Source organism: Oncorhynchus mykiss, chromosome 13 (assembly GCF_013265735.2).
Source record: "Oncorhynchus mykiss isolate Arlee chromosome 13, USDA_OmykA_1.1, whole genome shotgun sequence".
Lineage (NCBI taxonomy): Eukaryota > Metazoa > Chordata > Actinopteri > Salmoniformes > Salmonidae > Oncorhynchus > Oncorhynchus mykiss.
The window spans coordinates 3,883,202-3,905,379 of record NC_048577.1 but is presented as its reverse complement, the minus strand read 5'-3'; the positions used below and the strand labels follow the sequence as shown (position 1 = coordinate 3,905,379).

The 22,178-nt window shown below is 46.1% G+C and overlaps 2 pseudogenes; one reads left to right on the top strand and one right to left on the bottom strand.

The window, feature by feature from the left end:
- Positions 1–634: 634 nt before the first annotated feature.
- Positions 635–13,219, bottom strand: LOC118938146 (annotated as a pseudogene).
- A 1,106-nt stretch (positions 13,220–14,325) lies between these two features.
- Positions 14,326–22,178, top strand: part of LOC118938513 — a 42,363-nt pseudogene continuing 34,510 nt past the window's right edge.

Sequence of the window (22,178 nt, the reverse complement as noted above, 5' to 3'; positions counted from 1 at the left end):
GGTAAAGCCTTTTCATGGGGGGGGGGGTCTGGCTCAGTGGGTGGGCCCAAGCTCTCCCATGACTGCGCCCCTGCCCAGTCACATGTCATCCATAGATCAGGGCCTCTTACTTCAGTTGACTGCTTTCCTTATGACCCTGTAACTCTAAAAATCATTGAAGTTGTTGCATGTATATTAATGGATAATATCAACCCACTTCAGTGGTCACTGTTACGGGTGCAATGATATCAAGTGTTTTCTACCCGTAAACTCAGATTAGGACCCTGACTGTCAGTTGGCTCCAGTAAGGCAGTGGTCACCAAACCACCCTGTCGTCTCCTGGGGGAACTCAATCCCTTGTGGCTGAGTAACAGGGTGTTTTACACTCGCATTGTTAATTCCAATGGACCTCTGACCCCTACACATCAGTGGTATTGTAGGTAGGTTAGGGTGTTGGGCCAGTGATCGAATCCCCGAGATCACAATCTGTCGTTCTGCCCCTGAACAAGGCAGTTAACCCGCCGTTCCTCGGCCGTCATTGAAAATAAGAATTTGTTCTTAACTGACTTGCCTAGTTAAAGGATAAATTGTCAGGTCGCTATATTTTGGGAACGAAACATTGAGTGACAATTATTGTATTGGACAATATACAAATGTGTTTGAGATAATTTGAAAAATATTTTATTGAGAATTTATTTATTAGTGTAAGTAAAAATCTAAATGTAAAGATTTGAAGGTTTAGTTTGAGTGTTGTGAGAAATAAATGAGTTCACCGAAATTCAGTCTAAAAATGGTCTCCCCGCTAAAGCAGTTAATACCACTGGGCTAGTAGGAGTTACCACCCTATCTCTAGTACTGGTCATTTCACATCAGTCAAGGGAAGTGACAAGAGCAAACTTTGGGAGGAAGGAGAGAGAATTGGGACACGGTCCTGACATTTCTGAAGGGATGCTACCCTCTTCTGTCGTATCATGTAGAGAAGGTTTTGGCTTTCGACTTCCTCTTTCTGGGCAGCAGAGGGGAGAAGGTGGTAGCCAGAGGTTCCTCTTTGACCGGTGTGGCTGAGGAGGGGGGTGGTAACCCCAAACCAAGAGAACCAGGCTCCAGCTTGACCCTAGAGGTCTTGGGGGAGTGTGGTGAGCGAGGTGACCCAGCTTTAGGCCTCTTGGCTGGGGAGGCTTGGTGGGCAGAGGGGCAGCTGTGCTGGTTCAGACACACGGAGCAGAGAGGATTGACAGGTAGACACACCTGTTGACCAAACCCCACCAGCAACCAGTTGATCTCACTCCATAGATCCCTGTGTCGGAAGAGAGAGGAAGATCATCAATCGCCATCATCAAAATCATGTCGGACAGAAACCACAAGGCAAAATGTTTCTCTTTCCTGCTGTAAGGGATCTGATTGGTCAGTGACTGGTTAACGAGTGACCTGATGGGGTAGAGGAAGTGGTGGTGTCACCTTGGTAACCAGTCTTCCAGGGCCTTGCGTGTCTCCTCTGGCTTCTTGGTCCCACCTCTCGTCCATCCCAGCCGGTTGGAGATACGGTGGACGTGTGTGTCCACGCCTACTCACACGCACAAACAATAGAACAACTATCCCATTATAAGACGCCCACAATATAATCCAATAGAACTACAACTCTGCACCACATCACAACATGCAGACTAGAGTATGGGATTTGTAGTCCTACAGTTGAAGTCAAATGTACATACACTTTTGGATTGGAGTCATCAACTTGTTTTTCAACCACTCCACAAATTTCTTGTTAACAAACTATAGTTTTGGTAAGTTGGTTAGGACATCTACTTTGTGCACGACAAGTAATTTTTCCTAACAATTGTTTACAGATTTTTTCACTTATAATTCACTGTATGACAATTCCAGTGGGTCAGAAGTTTACATACACTAAGTTGACTATGCCTTTAAACAGCTTGGAAAATTCCAGAAAATGTCATGGCTTTAGAAGCTTCTGATAGGCTAATTGACATTATTTGAGTCAATTGGAGGTGTACCTGTGGATGTATTTCAAGGCCTACCTTCAAACTCAGTGCCTCTTTGCTTGACATCATGGGGAAATCAAAAGAAATCAGCCAAGATCTCAAAAAATTGTAGACCTCCACAAGTCTGGTTCATCCTTGGGAGCAATTCCCAGACACCTGAAGGTACCATGTTCATCTGTACAAACAATAGTACGCAAGTATAAACACCATCATCTGATGAAACAAAAATATAACTGTTTGGCCAAAATGACCATCGTTATGTTGAGGAAAAAGGGGGAGGCTTTCAAGCCGAAGAACACCATCAGAACCGTGAAGCATGGGGGTGGCAGCATCATGTAGTGGGGGTGCTTTGCTGCAGGAGGGACTGGTGCACTTCACAAAATAGATGAAGCAACATCTCAAGATATCAGTCAGGAAGTTAAAGCTTGGTCACAAATGGGTCTTCCAAATGGACAATGACCCCAAGCAAACAAAGTTGTGGCAAAATGGCTTAAGGACAACAAAGTCAAGGTATTGGAGTGGCCATCACAAAGCCCTGACCTCAATCCTATAGAGTATTTGTGGGCAGAACCGAAAAAGTGTGTGCGAGCAAGGAGGCCTACAAACCTGACTCAGTTACACCAGCTCTGTCAGCAGGAATGGGCCAAAATTCACCCAACTTATTGTGGGAAGCTTGTGGAAGGCTACCTGAAATGTTTGACCCAAGTTAAACAATTTAAAGGCAATGCTACCAAATACTAATTGAGTGTATGTAAACTTCTGACCCGCTGGGAATGTGAAGAAAGAAATACAACCTCTACTATTATTCTGACATTTCACATTATTAAAATAAAGTGGTGATCCTAACTGACCTAAAACAGGGAATTTTTACTAGGATTAAATGTCAGGAATTGTGAAAAACTTTAAATGTATTTGGCTAAACTGTATGTAAACTTCCGACTTCAAACTGTATATGAGCCATACCTACCTATGCCAGAGACCTGGTGCCAGGCGATGTCCATGGCCAGGTGAGCCATCTTGGGTCCTACTCCAGGTAGTCGTACCAGGCCCTCCACTGTGTTCGGGATGTCCCCTCTAAACTCCCTCTGGAGCATCACTGACGTCTGCTTCAGGTACTTCACCTTGGTCTGGAGGAGGGGGGGTAGGAGAGAAGACATATCAAGGTTTTATTCACAAGTATTCACACCCCTTGACTTTTTCCACATGGTACAGCCTGAATTTAAAATGGATTACACTGAGATTTGTCACTGGCCTACCCACAATACCCCATAATGTGGGATGTTTTTATTCTTTTACAAATTAATTAATAAAAATCTGAAATGTTTTGAGTAAAGTATTCAACCCTTTGTTGTGACTAAATCATTTCAGGCGTAAATATTTGCTTAACAAGAGCATTGACTCATTCTGTGTGCAATAATAGTGTTTAACATGATTTTTGAATGACTGCCTCATCTCTGTACCCCACACATAGAATTATCTGTAAGGTACAAAACCACAAAAACTAGGAAGGTTTTCCAATGGCTCATAAAGTAGAGCAGATGGGTTGGTAGATGGGTAAAAAATAAAAAAATGCAGATATTGAATATCTCTTTCAACATGGTGAAGTTATCAATTACACTTTGGATGGTGTGTCGATACACCCAGTCACTACAAAGATACAGGCGTTCATCCCAACTCAGTTGCCGGAGAGGAAGGAAACTGCTCAGGGATTTCACCATGAGACAAATACAATACTAACATAAATGACCAAGAAGGAAGCCTGTACAGAATACAAATACTCCAGAACATACATCCTGTTTGCAACAAGTCACTCAAGTAATACTGCAAAAAAATTGTCAAAGCAATAAATGTTTTTGTCCTGAATACAAAGTGTTGTATTGGATTTGCCTCAAACATATTACGGATTACCAATCTCCATATTTTAAAGGATAGTGGTGGCTGCATCATGTTATGGGTATGCTTTTAATTGTTAAGGACAGGAGAGTTTTTCAGGATAAAATAAACAGAATGGAGCTAAGCACAGGCAAAATCCTGGAGGAAAACCTGCTTCAGTATACTTTCCACCAGACCCTGGAAGATTAATTCATCTTTCAGCAGGACAATAACCTAAAACACAGGGCCAAATCTACACTGGAGTTGCTTACCGGGAAGACAGTTAATGTTCCTGAGTGGCAGAGTTACAATTTTGACTTATATATTTTTATTTATGGCAAGACCTATGGTTGTCTAGCAATGAACAACAACCAATTTGACGGAGCTTGAAGAATTTTGAAAAGAATAATGGACAAATGATACACAATCTAGGTGTAGAGAGCTCTTAGAGATGTACCCAGAAAGACTCACAGATCAATCTAGCTGTAGAGAGCTCTTAGAGATGTACACAGAAAGACTCACAGATCAATCTAGGTGTAGAGAGCTCTTAGAAATGTACCCAGAAAGACTCACAGATCAATCTAGCTGTAGAGAGCTCTTAGAGATGTACCCAGAAAGACTCACAGATCAATCTAGGTGTAGAGAGCTCTTAGAGATGTACCCAGAAAGACTCACAGATCAATCTAGGTGTGGAGAGCTCTTACAGATGTACCCAGAAAGACTCACAGATCAATCTAGGTGTAGAGAGCTCTTAGAGATGTACCCAGAAAGACTCACAGATCAATCTAGGTGTAGAGAGCTCTTAGAGATGTACCCAGAAAGACTCACAGATCAATCTAGGTGTAGAGAGCTCTTAGAGATGTACCCAGAAAGACTCACAGATCAATCTAGGTGTAGAGAGCTCTTAGAGATGTACCCAGAAAGACTCACAGATCAATCTAGGTGTAGAGAGCTCTTAGAGATGTACCCAGAAAGACTCACAGATCAATCTAGGTGTAGAGAGCTCTTAGAAATGTACCCAGAAAGACTCACAGATCAATCTAGGTGTATAGAGCTCTTAGAGATGTGCCCAGAAATACTGACAGATCAATCTTGGTGTAGAGAGCTCTTAGAGATGTACCCAGAAAGACTCACAGATCAATCTAGGTGTAGAGAGCTCTTAGAGATGTACCCAGAAAGACTCACAGCTGTAGTCGCTGTCACATGTATTGATTCAGGGGGTTGAATACGTATCTAATCAAGATATATTAGTGTTTTATTTCCATTCATTTTCTACAAATATTTATACTTTATCTGTGACAGAGTGTAGATTGTTGACCCATAACCCCCCACAATTAAATCCATTTTAATCCCACTTTGTAACACAACAAAATGTGGAAAAAAGTCAAGGGGTGTGAATATTTTGTGAAGGCAGTGTATAGTGTGCGTTACCTTCCAGAAGCCGACAGGGTAGATGAGTTGTCCCAGTGTGTCATCGTCAGTGTTGACTATGTTGTCCACTGTACAGCCATGAGCCCTGAGTCTCTGCAGAGCCGCACTGGTCACCTGGTCCCTTGTCTGGCTTGACAACATCAGAGACACCAGCACCTGGTAACGTCGCACCTGGTGGAAGGGATGAGGAGGAGGGGAGAGAGTCTTTAATCTGGCTAGACAACTTTAGAGAGACCAGGACCTGGTAATGCCTCACTTGATGGGAAGGGGAAGAGGAGGGGAGAGAGTCTTTAATCTGGCTAGACAACTTTAGAGAGACCAGGACCTGGTAATGCCTCACTTGATGGGAAGGGGAAGAGGAGGGGAGAGAGTCTTTAATCTGGCTAGACAACTTTAGAGAGACCAGGACCTGGTAATGCCTCACTTGATGGGAAGGGGAAGAGGAGGGGAGAGAGTCTTTAATCTGGCTAGACAACTTTAGAGAGACCAGGACCTGGTAATGCCTCACTTGATGGGAAGGGGAGGAGGAGGGGAGAGAGTCTTTAATCTGGCTAGACAACTTTAGAGAGACCAGGACCTGGTAATGCCTCACTTGATGGGAAGGGGAAGAGGAGGGGAGAGAGTCTTTAATCTGGCTAGACAACTTTAGAGAGACCAGGACCTGGTAATGCCTCACTTGATGGGAAGGGGAGGAGGAGGGGAGAGAGTCTTTAATCTGGCTAGACAACTTTAGAGAGACCAGGACCTGGTAATGCCTCACTTGATGGGAAGGGGAAGAGGAGGGGAGAGAGTCTTTAATCTGGCTAGACAACTTTAGAGAGACCAGGACCTGGTAATGCCTCACTTGATGGGAAGGGGAAGAGGAGGGGAGAGAGTCTTTAATCTGGCTAGACAACTTTAGAGAGACCAGGACCTGGTAATGCCTCACTTGATGGGAAGGGGAGGAGGAGGGGAGAGAGTCTTTAATCTGGCTAGACAACTTTAGAGAGACCAGGACCTGGTAATGCCTCACTTGATGGGAAGGGGAAGAGGAGAGAGTCTTTAATCTGGTATCTTTTAGATAGTAAACTACACTACATACACATAAGTATATGGACACCACTTCAAATTAGTGGATTCGGCTATCTCACCACACCCATTGCTGACAGGTGTATAAAATCGAGCACACCACCATGCAATCTCCATAGACAAACATTGACAGTAGAATGGCCTTACTGAAGAGCTCTGGAATAGGATGCCACTTTTCCAACAAAGTCAGTTCAACAAATATCTGCCCTGTTAGAGCTGCCCCGGTCAACTGTAAATGCTGTTATTGTGAAGTGGAAACGTCTAGGAGCAACAACAGCTCAGCCGCAAAGTGGTAGGCCACACAAGCTCACAGAACAGAACCTCAGAGTGCTGGAGTGCGTAGCATGTAAAAGTAGTCTGTCCTTGGTTGCAACACTCACTACCGAGTTCCAAACTGCCTCTGGACGCAACGTCAGCACAATAACTGTTCGTCAGGAGCTTCCTGAAATGGGTTTCCATGGCTAAGCATCACCATGTGCAATGCCAAGCGTCGGCTGGAGTGGTGTAAAGCTCTCCGCCATTGGACTCTGGAGCAGTGGAAACGCGTTCTCTGGAGTGATGAATCACACTTCACCATCTGGCAGTCCCGATGGACGAATCTGGGTTTGGCAGATGCCAGGAAAATGCTACCTGCCCCAATGCATAGTGCCAACTGTAAAGTTTGGTGGAGGAAGAATAACGGTCTGGGGCTGTTTTTAATGGATCGGGCCCCTTAGTTCCAGTGAAGGGAAATCTTAACTCTACAGCATACAATGACATTCTAGAGGATTCTGTGCTTCCAACTTTGTGGCAACAGTTTGGGGAAGGCCCTTTCCTGTTTCAGTATGACAACGCCCCTGTGCACAAAGCGAGGCCCATACAGAGTGTGGAGCAATGTGGAAGAACTTGACTGGCATGCACATAGCCCTGACCTCAACCCCATCGAACACCTTTGGGATGAATTGAAACGCCGACTGCAAACCAGGCCTAAATCGCATAACATCAGTGCCCGACCTCACTAATGCTCTCTTGGCTGCAAGTCCCTGCAGCAATGTTCCAACATCTAGTGGAAAACCTTCCCAGAAGAGTGGAGGCTGTTATAGCAGTAAAAGAGGGGGACCAACTCAATATAAAATGCCCATGATTTTGGAATGAGATGTTCAATGAGCAGGTGTCCACATACTTTTGGTTGTGTAATGTGTCTCCTTGCTAGTATGCCTCTTATGCACTGCCTTGTGTTAGAATGGAGTGTTCAGTAGGCGTACACTGTTTCTAAAGAGGTCTCAGAATGAGGTTGACTCATCACTCCTGGTGGGAGAACAGGTGTGCATAACTAACATGTCACGTAACATCTTTCCTACGGAAAACGTACTGCAGCGAAATCAAGTGTTTCTATTGGACAAATTCAGCTAAGTCCTGCCTAGTTCTGTTTGGTTCCTAATGAATACACCCCAGCTAGCTAGCTCGGCCCATCTCCCATCTCCAACCCTTTTGCACTGTTTGTTTCATAACAAATCATATCCAGTGACATAACTGCAGTTCCACATCCTCCTTTTATAGTGCTGGATGTATTTCACCTTTATCCTGGAACATAAATCAGATATACAGCCTTCTGACCCTGCTCTGTAGAACCCCTCCACCTCTAATGGGCACTCTGCTGTTCTACCTGCAGGGTTCATCTAGTGGTGGAACCCTGCTACTACCTCTGTGTGTTCTACTGTTCTACCTGCAGGGTTCATCTAGTTCTACTGGTGGAACCCTGCTACTACCTCTGTGTGTTCTACTGTTCTACCTGCAGGGTTCATCTAGTGGTGGAACCCTGCTACTACCTCTGTGTGTGCTACTGTTCTACCTGCAGGGTTCATCTAGTGGTGGAACCCTGCTACTACCTCTGTGTGTTCTACTGTCCTACCTGCAGGGTTCATCTAGTTCTACTGGTGGAACCCTGCTACCACCTCTGTGTATTCTACTGTTCTACCTGCAGGGTTCATCTAGTTCTACTGGTGGAACCCTGCTACTACCTGTGTGTGTTCAAACGTCCTACAGGAAACAGTCACCACCAGCCGTGGAAAAGGAGTTTGTGTGATTGGCACAGACGACATACTGTATGTGTCAGCAATGAGCCCTTTGTGTGTTACATATTGTCATGACCAGTGTTACATTGTGGCATTACCAGTACTACATAATGTGACATAGACCCAAATAGATCATGACCTGTGCTACATAGTCCTTCATAGGCCTACATAGATCCTGGCCAGTACTACATAATCCTTCATAGATCCTGACCAGTACTACATAATCCTACATAGATCCTGACCAGTACTACATAATCCTTCATAGACCCTGACCAGTACTACATAATCCTACATAGATCCTGACCAGTTCTACATAATCCTACATAGATCCTGACCAGTTCTACATAATCCTACATAGATCCTGACCAGTACTACATAATCCTTCATAGATCCTGGCCAGTACTACATCATCCTTCATAGATCCTGGCCAGTACTACATAATCCTACATCCTACATATGTGAGAATGCTGTTCATCGACTACAGCTCGGCATTCAACACCATAGTACCCTCCAAGCTCGTCATCAAGCTCGAGACCCTGGGTCTCGACCCCCGCCCTGTGCAACTGGGTACTGGACTTCCTGACGGGCCGCGCCCAGGTGGTGAGGGTAGGCAACAATATCTCCTCCCCGCTGATCCTCAACACTGGGGCCCCACAAGGGTGCGTTCTGAGCCCTCTCCTGTACTCCCTGTTCACCCACGACTGCGTGGCCACGCACTCCTCCAACTCAATCATCAAGTTTGCGGACGACACAACAGTGGTAGGCTTGATTACCAACAACGACGAGACGGCCTACAGGGAGGAGGTGAGGGCCCTCGGAGTGTGGTGTCAGGAAAATAACCTCACACTCAACGTCAACAAAACTAAGGAGATGATTGTGGACTTCAGGAAACAGCAGAGGGAACACCCCCCCTATCCACATCGATGGAACAGTAGTGGAGAGGGTAGCAAGTTTTAAGTTCCTCGGCATACACATCACAGACAAACTGAATTGGTCCACTCACACAGACAGCATTGTGAAGAAGGCGCAGCAGCGCCTCTTCAACCTCAGGAGGCTGAAGAAATTTGGCTTGTCACCAAAAGCACTCACAAACTTCTACAGATGCACAATCGAGAGCATCCTTGCGGGCTGTATCACCGCCTGGTACGGCAACTGCTCCGCCCTCAACCGTAAGGCTCTCCAGAGGGTAGTGAGGTCTGCACAACGCATCACCGGGGGCAAACTACCTGCCCTCCAGGACACCTATACCACCCGATGTCACAGGAAGGCCATAAAGACCATCAAGGACATCAACCACCCGAGCCACTGCCTGTTCACCCCGCTATCATCCAGAAGGCGAGGTCAGTACAGGTGCATCAAAGCTGGGACCGAGAGACTGAAAAACAGCTTCTATCTCAAGGCCATCAGACTGTTAAACAGCCACCACTAACATTGAGTGGCTGCTGCCAACACACTGACACTGACTCAACTCCAGCCACTTTAATAATGGGAATTGATGGGAAATTATGTAAATATATCACTAGCCACTTTAAACAATGCTACCTTATATAATGTTACTTACCCTACATTATTCATCTCATACGCATACGTATATACTGTACTCTATATCATCGACTGTATCCTTATGTAATACATGTATCACTAGCCACTTTAACTATGCCACTTTGTTTACATACTCATCTCATATGTATATACTGTACTCGATACCATCTACTGTATCTTGCCTATGCTGCTCTGTACCATCACTCATTCATATATCCTTATGTACATATTCTTTATCCCCTTACACTGTGTACAAGACAGTAGTTTTGGAATTGTTAGTTAGATTACTTGTTATTACTGCATTGTCGGAACTAGAAGCACAAGCATTTCGCTACACTCGCATTAACATCTGCTAACCATGTGTATGTGACAAATAAAATTTGATTTGATTTGAGATCCTGACCAGTACTACATAATCCTTCATAGATCCTGGCCAGTACTACATAATCCTTCATAGAGCCTGGCCAGTACTACATAATCCTACATAGATCCTGACCAGTTCTACATAATCCTACATAGATCCTGGCCAGTACTACATAATCCTTCATAGATCCTGGCCAGTACTACATAATCCTTCATAGAGCCTGGCCAGTACTACATAATCCTACATAGATCCTGACCAGTTCTACATAATCCTACATAGATCCTGGCCAGTACTACATAATCCTTCATAGATCCTGACCAGTTCTACATAATCCTTCATAGATCCTGGCCAGTACTACATAATCCTACATAGATCCTGGCCAGTTCTACATAATCCTACATAGATCCTGACCAGTTCTACATAATCCTACATAGATCCTGGCCAGTACTACATAATCCTTCATAGATCCTGGACAGTACTACATAATCCTTCATAGATCCTGACCAGTTCTACATAATCCTTCATAGATCCTGACCAGTTCTACATAATCCTTCATAGATCCTGGCCAGTACTACATAATCCTACATAGATCCTGACCAGTTCTACATAATCCTACATAGATCCTGGCCAGTACTACATAATCCTTCATAGATCCTGACCAGTTCTACATAATCCTACATAGATCCTGACCAGTACTACATAATCCTTCATAGATCCTGGCCAGTACTACATAATCCTACATAGATCCTGGCCAGTTCTACATAATCCTACATAGATCCTGACCAGTTCTACATAATCCTACATAGATCCTGGCCAGTACTACATAATCCTTCATAGATCCTGGCCAGTACTACATAATCCTACATAAATCCTGGCCAGTACTACATAATCCTACATAGATCCTGACCAGTTCTACATAGACCAGTATCAGTGCTAAACCCAGTGGTCTTTGACAGACAGTGAAACATCTCGTGAGCATATTTTACCCCGGTTGACCATTTTCAGGGTATTTTTTGTTGTTGGGGGGGTGGGGGGGTGGAGAGCGGAGCTCCCTCAACCTCCTACATTACTTTAGGGGTGAAATATAGGGTCAAAATGCACAAAGCCCTGGTGTAGCCTGGGCCCCCCAGATGTAGATCAGGTCTCCGTCCCCAGGTGTAGATCAGGTCTCCGCCCCCCAGGTGTAGATCAGGTCTCCGCCCCCCAGGTGTAGATCAGGTCTCCGCCCCCCAGGTGTAGATCAGGTCTCCGCCCCCAGGTGTAGATCAGGTCTCCGCCCCCCAGGTTTAGATCAGGTCTCCGCCCCAGGTGAATGCCAGGTCAGAGACGACGGACAGGTAACCGTGAGCTCCCTCTGCCCGGCAGGGTGGACTGGAATTCACAACCTCTGTGAAGCAGGAGAAGGCTAGGGCGAACTCGGGGAAGGTGAGGGCGAACTCGGGGAAGGTGAGGGCGAACTCGGGAAGGTGAGGGCGAACTCGGGAAAGGCGAGGGCGAACTCGGGGAGGCTAGGGCGTACTCGGGGAAGGTGAGGGCGCGGAGAGGGAGGAGCCGAGGCAAGGAAGCGGTCTCTTGGTAGGTCAACAGGAGGTTCATGATACCCGGGGAAGAATGTGTGGACGGCACGGAGCAGGGGGTAGCAGGGGGCTGGTCCACCTCTGACCCGGAGAGGATGAGGGAGCGGACAGAGGGGGAGGGGGAGACAGTGCCAGGGTGTAGGTGGGGAGGTAAGCGGGGGAGAGAGGAAGGAAGGTGGGGAGGTAAGAGGGGGGAGAGAGGAGGGGAGAGGAAGGAAGGTGGGGAGGTAAGAGGGGGAGAGAGGAGGGGAGAGGAAGGAAGGTGGGGAGGTAAGAGGGGGAGAGAGGAGGGGAGAGGAAGGAAGGTGGGGATGTAAGAGGGGGAGAGAGGAGAGGATGTACGGTAGTGGGGGGTGTACGACAGAGAGACAGAAACCAGTGGGGTCTCACCCACCTCATCAGGGGCGTGTGTGTCGTAGCATTTCTCCGCCCCCCATGAGGTCAACAGGCGCGTTCCTGGCGCTCCTCATCTGACGCACATGACCCAGCTGCTTGCTCCAATCAGGAGGCTCCCAGTGTTTAGGCTCCTCCTTCCCATCGTATTCCACCTTCACCTGGCCCCGCCTCCTACGCAGGATGGGTGCCAGTGGTAACAGGGACAGGGCTTTGTCTGGCTCAGCTTGTGATTGGCCAATGGATGAGCGACGGAACCTAGAGGAGCCAATATCTGCAAGGTAAAGTAGGGGCGGGGGACAGAAGTTGAGTGATGAGGTGTGCTGAACATTCTGAGGCATACAGAAATGATGTCACATTCTTCATGTACAGAACAACTGAACATACAGGAAGTAGTAGACGACATCGTCACCTGTGTCAAAGATTAATTAGGGGCGTATTCAGACTGTGTGCATATAGCCAGGCCATAGGCTCTCTTTCTCTGAAGACTGTAGTCATCTCTTAGTTGTTGTTTTAGGCTACAGCTTGTCCCATCTGAAAGTCCCTCAATCATGCAGCAAGACATTGCTTCAGTTCGTAAATATCAGAAGGGCAATGTTGTGATAAAACGGATTCATACCTGAAGCGTCTCGTCCCAAACTCTGATTTGATACTCTCGAATCTTCTTCCTCCTGTTTCACGTGCGCCCTCAACACTCTCCTCTCCATCCTAGTTTTTAACGTCGTGGCTAAACCGGCACGGGGCACGGTCTTGTTACCGCTCCGAGTGATGACCGCGGTACTCTCAACGAAATAAGGCGAGGTCATTTTGAAACAGTGTAAAGCATAGGATACCGTTGTGCTGCAAGTGGGACGGACCGTGGCTAACAACATTAGCTTGTTAGCTATTTTAGTGATAATCTGGTTAGCTAGCTAAAACACATGTATGCAAGTTTTGGTAACATTTCCAAGTACTATTGATGGATATTGAAACGTGACCTACTAGGGTTGTTGATTTAATTTTCAAACGACAGGCACGTTTAAGACTAGCTAGAACATTAAACAAATGTTACATTTTTAACTCGACACCTCTTGCTTCGTCGAGCAATGTTTTTAGTAGGAACTACATTTCCCATCAGCTCCCGCGACAAACGTGTTTTTATAGGAAGTGCCCGACAGTCCATCCGGTTGTCGAGTGGGGGGACTGATCTGACTTGGGGAAAGCTTTTGAAATATTGGGATAAACAAATTCTAAATGCATGAATTTGTCTTGCTCGGTATTTTGTCCACCTGCCAGCCTCACGTGAATGACGCCAGAAACACATCTAGATCGATAGAAGGTATGAACTTCCGTGTTTTTAAAGCCCTAGGTCTGGAAGGAAAACAAGCAGATAGCTAGTCAACAATATGTATTTATTAGTGCTTGTTTGTGTCGCTCTTTCTCTCTCCCTGTCCGCTATTTGTCAGCTGTTCCGGACGGATGTTGAACATACAGCGAATGGGCACCTGAATGGGTACTGTTGTTACCTCTAAAACAGAACTAGATAACGTTAATTAGCTATCGTTGTTCACTCGGTTCTCTCTCTGCTTGACAGGGAGAATTATTTCAACATTCTCCTGGCTTGTTTCGTGGTACTCTCTCTCTCTCCCCAGCTAGAACTCAATAGATGATTGTCGCTGATCCCGAGGTTGTAGGTACTACTGACTAGCTACTGAAGTATAGCCTAATTGCGTCCCAAATGGCACTATATTCTATATGTAGTGATTGTGCCATTTGTGGCGTATTCTATATTAGCACGGACACACAAACTACCACTTTCCCGTGACCATAACAGAGTCATCCTAGCTGCTTTCTGTACAAGCGGTTATTATTTGCTTATGTAACAACAACGTTATGAATATCATATCAAAGGCCCTTTAGAATGTGCAGAGGAATGGAATGGTTCTAGGGCAATTGTTTGCTATCTCATGTGCTCCTAACCCCTAGCTCGCTTTGCAAGATGCATGTGGTGTGAGTCTGGACGTGCACTAATTTATGGAGAACCACAGGTGCAAAGGACACAAACGATGTCGCGAGGGGTGTGATGTTGGGGCATGTCTCTGTCTGTCATTTATCTGTTTGACAGAAACTAACAGCAGTCACGTAATGCAAAAAGTTGGGCCAGGGCTCTCTCAATTGATCTTTCCTTGATTCCTTGTACTCAAAACACATTTAAGTGAATTTATTTCTGGTATACAAATAAATACAAAACATTGAAGGTCTGAGGAGAAGCAACCTTGTGGTTAAAAGGAGGCGAGTGGGTAGGATTTGAGGAAACGTAGTCAATAAACTGAACATTGATAACCAACTGTTTTCCGAGACACCAAGACAACTCCATGGCTTTTCTAAATGATACAAAGTTCCCATAGAGGAGTGGAATAATGGACCACCCAATACTATTAATGTTCTCTCCCTACCACCCAATACTATTAATGTTCTCTCTCTACCACCCAATACTATTAATGTTCTCTCTCTACCAGCCAGTACTATTCATGTTCTCTCTCTACCAGCCAGTACTATTCATGTTCTCTCTCTCTACCACCCAATACTATTCATGTTCTCTCCCTACCACCCAATACTATTAATGTTCTCTCTCTACCACCCAATACTATTCATGTTCTCTCTCTACCACCCAATACTATTCATGTTCTCTCTCTCTACCACCCAATACTATTCGTGTTCTCTCTCCCTCCCACCCAATACTATTCATGTTCTCTCTCTCTACCACCCAATACTATTCATGTTCTCTCTCTCCCTCCCACCCAATACTATTCATGTTCTCTCTCTCTCTACCACCCAATACTATCCATGTTCTCTCTCTCTCTACCACCCAATACTATTCATGTTCTCTCTCTCTCTACCACCCAATACTATTCATGTCTCTCTCTCTCTACCACCCAATACTATTCATGTTCTCTCTCTCTCTACCACCCAATACTATTCATGTTCTCTCTCTCTCTACCACCCAATACTATTCATGTTCTCTCTCTCTCTACCACCCAATACTATTCATGTTCTCTCTCTCTCTACCACCCAATACTATTCATGTTCTCTCTCTACCACCCAATACTATTCATGTTATCTCTCTACCACCCAATACTATTCATGTTATCTCTCTACCACCCAATACTATTCATGTTCTCTCTCTCTCTACCACCAAATACTATTCACGTTCTCTCTCTACCACCCAATACTATTCATGTTCTCTCTCTCTCTACCACCCAATACTATTCATGTTTCTCTCTCTCTACCACCCAATACTATTCATGTTCTCTCTCTCTCTACACCCAATACTATTCATGTTCTCTCTCTCTCTACCACCCAATACTATTCATGTTCTCTCTCTCTCTACCACCCAATACTATTCATGTTATCTCTCTACCACCCAATACTATTCATGTTATCTCTCTACCACCCAATACTATTCATGTTCTCTCGCTCTCTCTCTCTACCACCAAATACTATTCATGTTCTCTCTCTCCCACCCAATACTATTCATGTTCTCTCTCTCTCTACCACCAAATACTATTCACGTTCTCTCTCTCTCTGACCCTGCTGGTTCTACTAACCTGTGTTCCTCCCTCTGTTTCCCCCAGAGCCCAGTAGAGTGTAAGCTGCCCGGTCCCTCCCCACAGAACCCCTCCTGGACCCCCAGCCATGAACAAGCAGCCAGTAAAGAGAGTCTGAAGGACAAGGTAAAGGGATATTTGGTTTGGGATCCCCTCGACCCCCCAGCAAGCAGACAGAGAGCAAGCCCTCAGAGTTCATCATCACACTGGATATACTCAAGGTATGTGAGAGTGTGACGCGACTGCACACACACACGCACGCACGCACACACAATCAATTTTCTGTCTCTGACCATCTTGCTGTCTTTCTCTTCAGGAGCTGCACCCTGACTGTGGCCTTAGCAACAGAATCCGGGTTGCTAACCATGTCTCCGACCTGGCCAAGGCCAAGAAGTTTGAGGAGGTGAGAGAGCACACCGTGTGTGTGTGTGTGTAGACGGGTTAGCTAACAACGTCACAAAAAAGATGCACACACTTCAGTGTGTCAGAAGTCAGTGTGTTGTGATTCTACATGGCCACACAGCGATAAGAAGCTGTCGTGTGGGGAATCGCCGGGGGCTCCTTTCAGCTCGTTTCTTAAAATCTGGTTCTTGATACCATGTCTTGTTTTGACTGAGGTCACGTCTATGCTAATACTGTATGGTTAAAATCTGGTTCTTGATACCATGTCTTGTTTTGACTGAGGTCACGTCTATGCTAATACTGTATGGTTAAAATCTGGTTCTTGATACCATGTCTTGTTTTGACTGAGGTCACGTCTATGCTAATACTGTATGGTTAAAATCTGCTAGCTAGCTAACCAACAACTGTAATGATGTATTTAAGAGACCAGTGTTCACTGTGCAAATGTATTTATGTTTCCAATAAACATTTGGAGATGAAATGTTTAGTTTCCGTGTTGCCAACAATCAAAGCCTGTCTGTTTTTCAGCACGCGTCGCTATTGTTGCTAAACAACCAACTGTCTATTAATCTGGTGTGTGTATTAATGTGTGTGTGTGTGTGTTGCCTCCTTCTCTGTGTGTGTGTGTTGCCTCCTTCTCTGTGTGTGTGTGTTGTGTGTATTAATGTGTGTGTGTGTGTGTGTGTGTGTGTGTGTTGCCTCCTTCTCTGTGTGTGTATTAATGTGTGTGTGTGTGTATTAATGTGTGTGTTTTACAGCATGCAGTGGAAGCCGTATGGAAGGCGGTGGAGGACATGCTGACTCCAGAACAGCCACCTGAAGCTAGACATGCTGTCCTGCTGCTCCTCAGAGCTGTCATACAGGGACAGGTACACACACACACACACACACACACACACACACACACACAGATACACACACACACACACTATCTAGGAGGCACCACAGAGAACAAGAAAGTATGTTGATTTCCTGTGTGTGTTGCCTCTCTCTCTGTGTGTGTGTGTGTGTGTGTGTCTACCAGGGTGAGCGTCTGGGTCCTATGCGGGCCTTCTTCTTCAAGGTGATCAGAGACTACCAGCCGTCCAATGAGGACCTGTCTGACAGGCTGGAGGTGTTCAAGGCCCTGACGGAGAACGGGAAGGACATCACGTACCTGGAGGAGGACATAGGTGAGACAACATCAACCCTTTTACACTGTGACCTGTGATGTAGATGGTTCCACCCCACTCTTTTGACAGTCGTTACACTACCATGTTACCATGTTACGGAGTCTGTCCACGAGATATTCACTGGCCCAATGAACAGCCCAACTGGGACCCTTGAGAAAGATATTGACTGATTGGTCACAATATTTTTGACTGACTGGTCACGATATTTTTTGACTGACTGGTCACGATATTTTTTGACTGACTGGTCACGATATTTTTTGACTGACTGGTCACGATATTTTTTGACTGACTGGTCACGATATTTTTTGACTGACTGGTCACGATATTTTTTGACTGACTGGTCACGATATTTTTTGACTGACTGGTCACGATATTTTTTGACTGACTGGTCACGATATTTTTTGACTGATTTGGTCACGATATTTTTTGACTGATTTGGTCACGATATTTTTGACTGATTTGGTCACGATATTTTTGACTGATTTGGTCACGATATTTTTGACTGATTTGGTCACGATATTTTTGACTGATTTGGTCATGATATGTTTGACTGACTGGTTGATTTAATTTATTGATCAACTGCAGCTGGGTTTGTCCTGCTGTGGATGGACATTGGTCTGACCGCGGACTTCCTCCACGTCCTGGTCAACCTGGTCAAGTTCAACAGCTGCTACCTCGACCAGAACGTATCCGTCATGGTCCAGTAAGAACACACACAGTCTTGTACAACTAACCTAGTGGGGACACACAATTCAGTCCCATTCAAAATACTATTTTCCCTAACCTTAATCCCTAACCTTAATCCCTAACCTTAATCCCTAACCTTAATCCCTAACCTTAATCCCTAACCTTAATCCCTAACCTTAATCCCTAACCTTAACCCCTAACCTTAACCCCTAACCTTAACCCTAACCTTAACCCCTAACCTTAACCCTAACCTTAACCCCTAACCTTAACCCTAACCTTAATCCCTAACCTTAATCCCTAACCTTAACCCCTAACCTTAACCCCTAACCTTAACCCCTAACCTTAACCCCTAACCTTAACCCCTAACCTTAACCCCTAACCTTAACCCCTAACCTTAACCCCTAACCTTAACCCTAACCTTAACCCCTAACCTTAACCCTAACCTTAACCCCTAACCTTAACCCTAACCTTAACCCCTAACCTTAATCCCTAACCTTAATCCCTAACCTTAATCCCTAACCTTAACTCAAAACCCTAGCTCCTAACCCTCAACCTAACTCTAATTCTACCCTAAACCCTAAACCCCACTAGAAATGGCATGTACCCAGTTCGTCAAATTTTTGTTAGTATAATATTTTTGTGGGGTCTTATGACATACACATACACACACACACACACACGCGTGCTAGGTCTCAGTGTGTGTGGTTTTGTCCAACAGGAAGATCTGTCTGCTGTGTAACCGGACAACAGCCTCGACAGACATTGAGGTAATATTTAATTTACTCTGATGTCGAGGTTTACAACTGTTTTACAACAACTTTACAACTGGGCTTTTTATTCATGAGGTCATTAACGTGTGGTGGTGTGTGTGTGTGGTCTCGGTGTGTGTGTGTGTGTGTCGTCTCGGTGTGTGTGTGTGTCGTCTCGGTGTGTGTGGTGTGTGTGTGTCTCTCGTGTGTGTGTGTCGTCTCGGCGTGTGTGTGTGTGTCCAGATGGCTCTACAGGTGCTGGATGCGGTGGTGTGTTATAACTGCCTCCCCTCTGACTCCTCACCGTCTTCATCATCACTCTCTGTCGCACCGTCAACGTCAAGGAGTTCTGTGAGTCCTGCTGGAAGGTGAGGGAGTGTTGGGGAGGGAGCGTTGGTGGAGGGAGAGTTGGGGGAGGGAGAGTTGGGGAGGGAGAGTTGGGGGAGGGAGAGTTGGGGGAGGGAGAGTTGGGGGAGGGAGAGTTGGGGGAGGGAGAGTTGGGGGAGGGAGTGTTGGGGGAGGGAGAGTTGGGGGAGGGTGAGTTGGGGGAGGGTGAGTTGGGGGAGGAGAGTTGGGGAGGGAGAGTTGGGGAGGGAGTGTTGGGGGAAGGAGAGTTGGTGAGTGTGTGTCTGATGATCTACTTGTCATGTTAATTAATCTGACTAAACAATAATAATAATAGTAATGATTAATATTCTAACATCTAACTGTTAGAAATTATCAACAGATTATACACAATCTGGCAGGTGATAATACTGCTCCTCCCTCTCATCTCTCCTCGCCTACGCTCTCATCTCCCCTCCTACTCTCCCCTCTACTCTCCTACTCTCTCATCTCCCTCTCCTACTCTCCTCCTCCCTCTACTCTCCTCCTCCCTCTACTCTCCTCCTCCCCTTTCCCCTCTCCTCTCCTACTCTCCCCTCTCCTCCATCCCTCTCCTCTCTCCTCCTCCCCTTCTCCCTCTCCTCCCCTCCCTCTCCTCCATCTCTCCAGTTGATGAGGAAGGTGTTGGGGACTCATCTGGGCCATAGTGCCATATACACCATGTGCCGTATCATGGAGGAGAGGTAACAACCCTGTGTGTGTGTGTGCGCCTGCGTGTGTCTAACCTCTCCTCTCTGTGTGTCTAACTTCTCCTCTCTGTGTGTGTGTCTAAACTGTCCTCTCTGTGTGTGTGTGTCTAACCTGTCCTCTCTGTATGTGTGTGTGTGTGCCTGCGTGTGTCTAACCTGTCCTCTCTGTGTGTTTAACCTGTCCTCTCTGTGTGTTTAACCTGTCCTCTCTGTGTGTTTAACCTGTCCTCTCTGTGTGTTTAACCTGTCCTCTCTGTGTGTCTAACCTCTCCTCTCTGTGTTTAACCTGTCCTCTCTGTGTCTAACCTGTCCTCTGTGTGTGTGTGTGTGTGTGTGTGTGTCTAACTTGTCCTCCCTCTGTGTGTGTCTAACTTGTCCTCCCTCTGTGTGTGTCTAACCTGTCCTCCCTCTGTGTGTGTCTAACCTGTCCTCCTCTGTGTGTCTAACCTGTCCTCTCTCTGTGTGTGTCTAACCTGTCCTCTCTCTGTGTGTGTCTAACCTGTCCTCTCTCTGTGTGTGTCTAACCTGTGTGTGTGTGTGTGTGTGTCTAACCTGTCCTCTCTGTGTGTGTGGTGTGTGTGTCTAACCTGTCCTCTCTCTGTGTGTGTGTGTGTCTAACCTGTCCTCTCTCTGTGTGTGTGTGTGTCTAACCTGTCCTCTCTCTGTGTGTGTGTGTGTGTCTAACCTGTCCTCTCTCTGTGTGTGTGTGTCTAACCTGTCTCTGTGTGTGTCTAACCTGTCCTCTCTCTGTGTGTGTGTCTAACCTGTCCTCTCTCTGTGTGTGTGTGTGTGTGTGTCTAACCTGTCCTCTCTGTGTGTGTGTGTCTAACCTGTCCTTTCTCTCTCTGTCAGGGCGTATATGGAGGATTCTCCATTGCTGAGAGGAGCAGTGTTCTCGTAGGATGGCTCTATGGGGGGCGCACCGTCTCCCAGCCTTAAAGAACACCCCTACCCTGGTCCTCCCATCATTCTATAAGGTAGGATCCAGAGAGCATTTTAAAGGTGCATTAGAGAAGTTTTTACTTTGACCTCTGACCAACCCCTGACCTTTAACCCCCAGGCGATGTGGTGTGCCAACGAGATGGTGTCGTATGAGATCGTTCTGTCCATCACAGACTGATAAAGAAGTATGGCAAGGAACTCCAGGTGGTCACATGGGACATACTGCTGGGGATCATAGAGAGGTTACTACAGCAGATTCAGTACACACACACACACACAGACAAAGACATACACACACACACACAGACAAAGACACACACACACACACAGAGACACAGATACAAAGACACACACACACACACCACATACATACAGACAGACCGAGAAATGAATGTAGTTCTCTCTCCAGTCGATAGTCAGTGCAGAGCTGAAGTCCATAGTGTTTGAGTTCTCTCTCCAGTCGATAGGCAGTGCAGAGCTGAAGTCCATAGTGTTTGAGTTCTCTCTCCAGTCGATAGGCAGTGCAGAGCTGAAGTCCATAGTGTTTGAGTTCTCTCTCTAGTTGATAGGCAGTGCAGAGCTGAAGTCCATAGTGTTTGAGTTCTCTCTCCAGTCGATAGGCAGTGCAGAGCTGAAGTCCATAGTGTTTGAGTTCTCTCTCCAGTCGATAGGCAGTGCAGAGCTGAAGTCCATAGTGTTTGAGTTCTCTCTCCAGTCGATAGGCAGTGCAGAGCTGAAGTCCATAGTGTTTGAGTTTCTTTCAGTCGATAGGCAGTGCAGAGCTGAAGTCCATAGTGTTTGAGTTCTCTCTCCAGTCGATAGGCAGTGCAGAGCTGAAGTCCATAGTGTTTGAGTTCTCTCTCCAGTCGATAGCAGTGCAGAGCTGAAGTCCATAGTGTTTGAGTTCTCTCTTCCAGTCGATAGGCAGTGCAGAGCTGAAGTCCATAGTGTTTGAGTTGCTGACTACAGTGGAGGAGCTCTATGAGCAGAACGGCTTCCACAAGAAAAGGACATCTACATTCTTCTAGTCCTGGTGGAGAAGTGGCTGACAAAAGCCTGTAGTCTCTTCTCCTTTCCTCCTTCTTCCTCCTCTCTCCTTCACTCCTCTCATCGCCCTCCACTTCCCCTCTTCATACTTTCCTCCTCTTCTCCTTTCCTCCTCTTCCTCCTCTTCTCCTTTCCTCTCTTCCTCCTCTTCCCCCACTTCTCCTTTCTCCTCTTCTCCTTTCCTCCTCTTCCTCCTCTTTTCCTTTCCCTCCTCTTCCGCCTCTTCTCCTTTCCTCCTC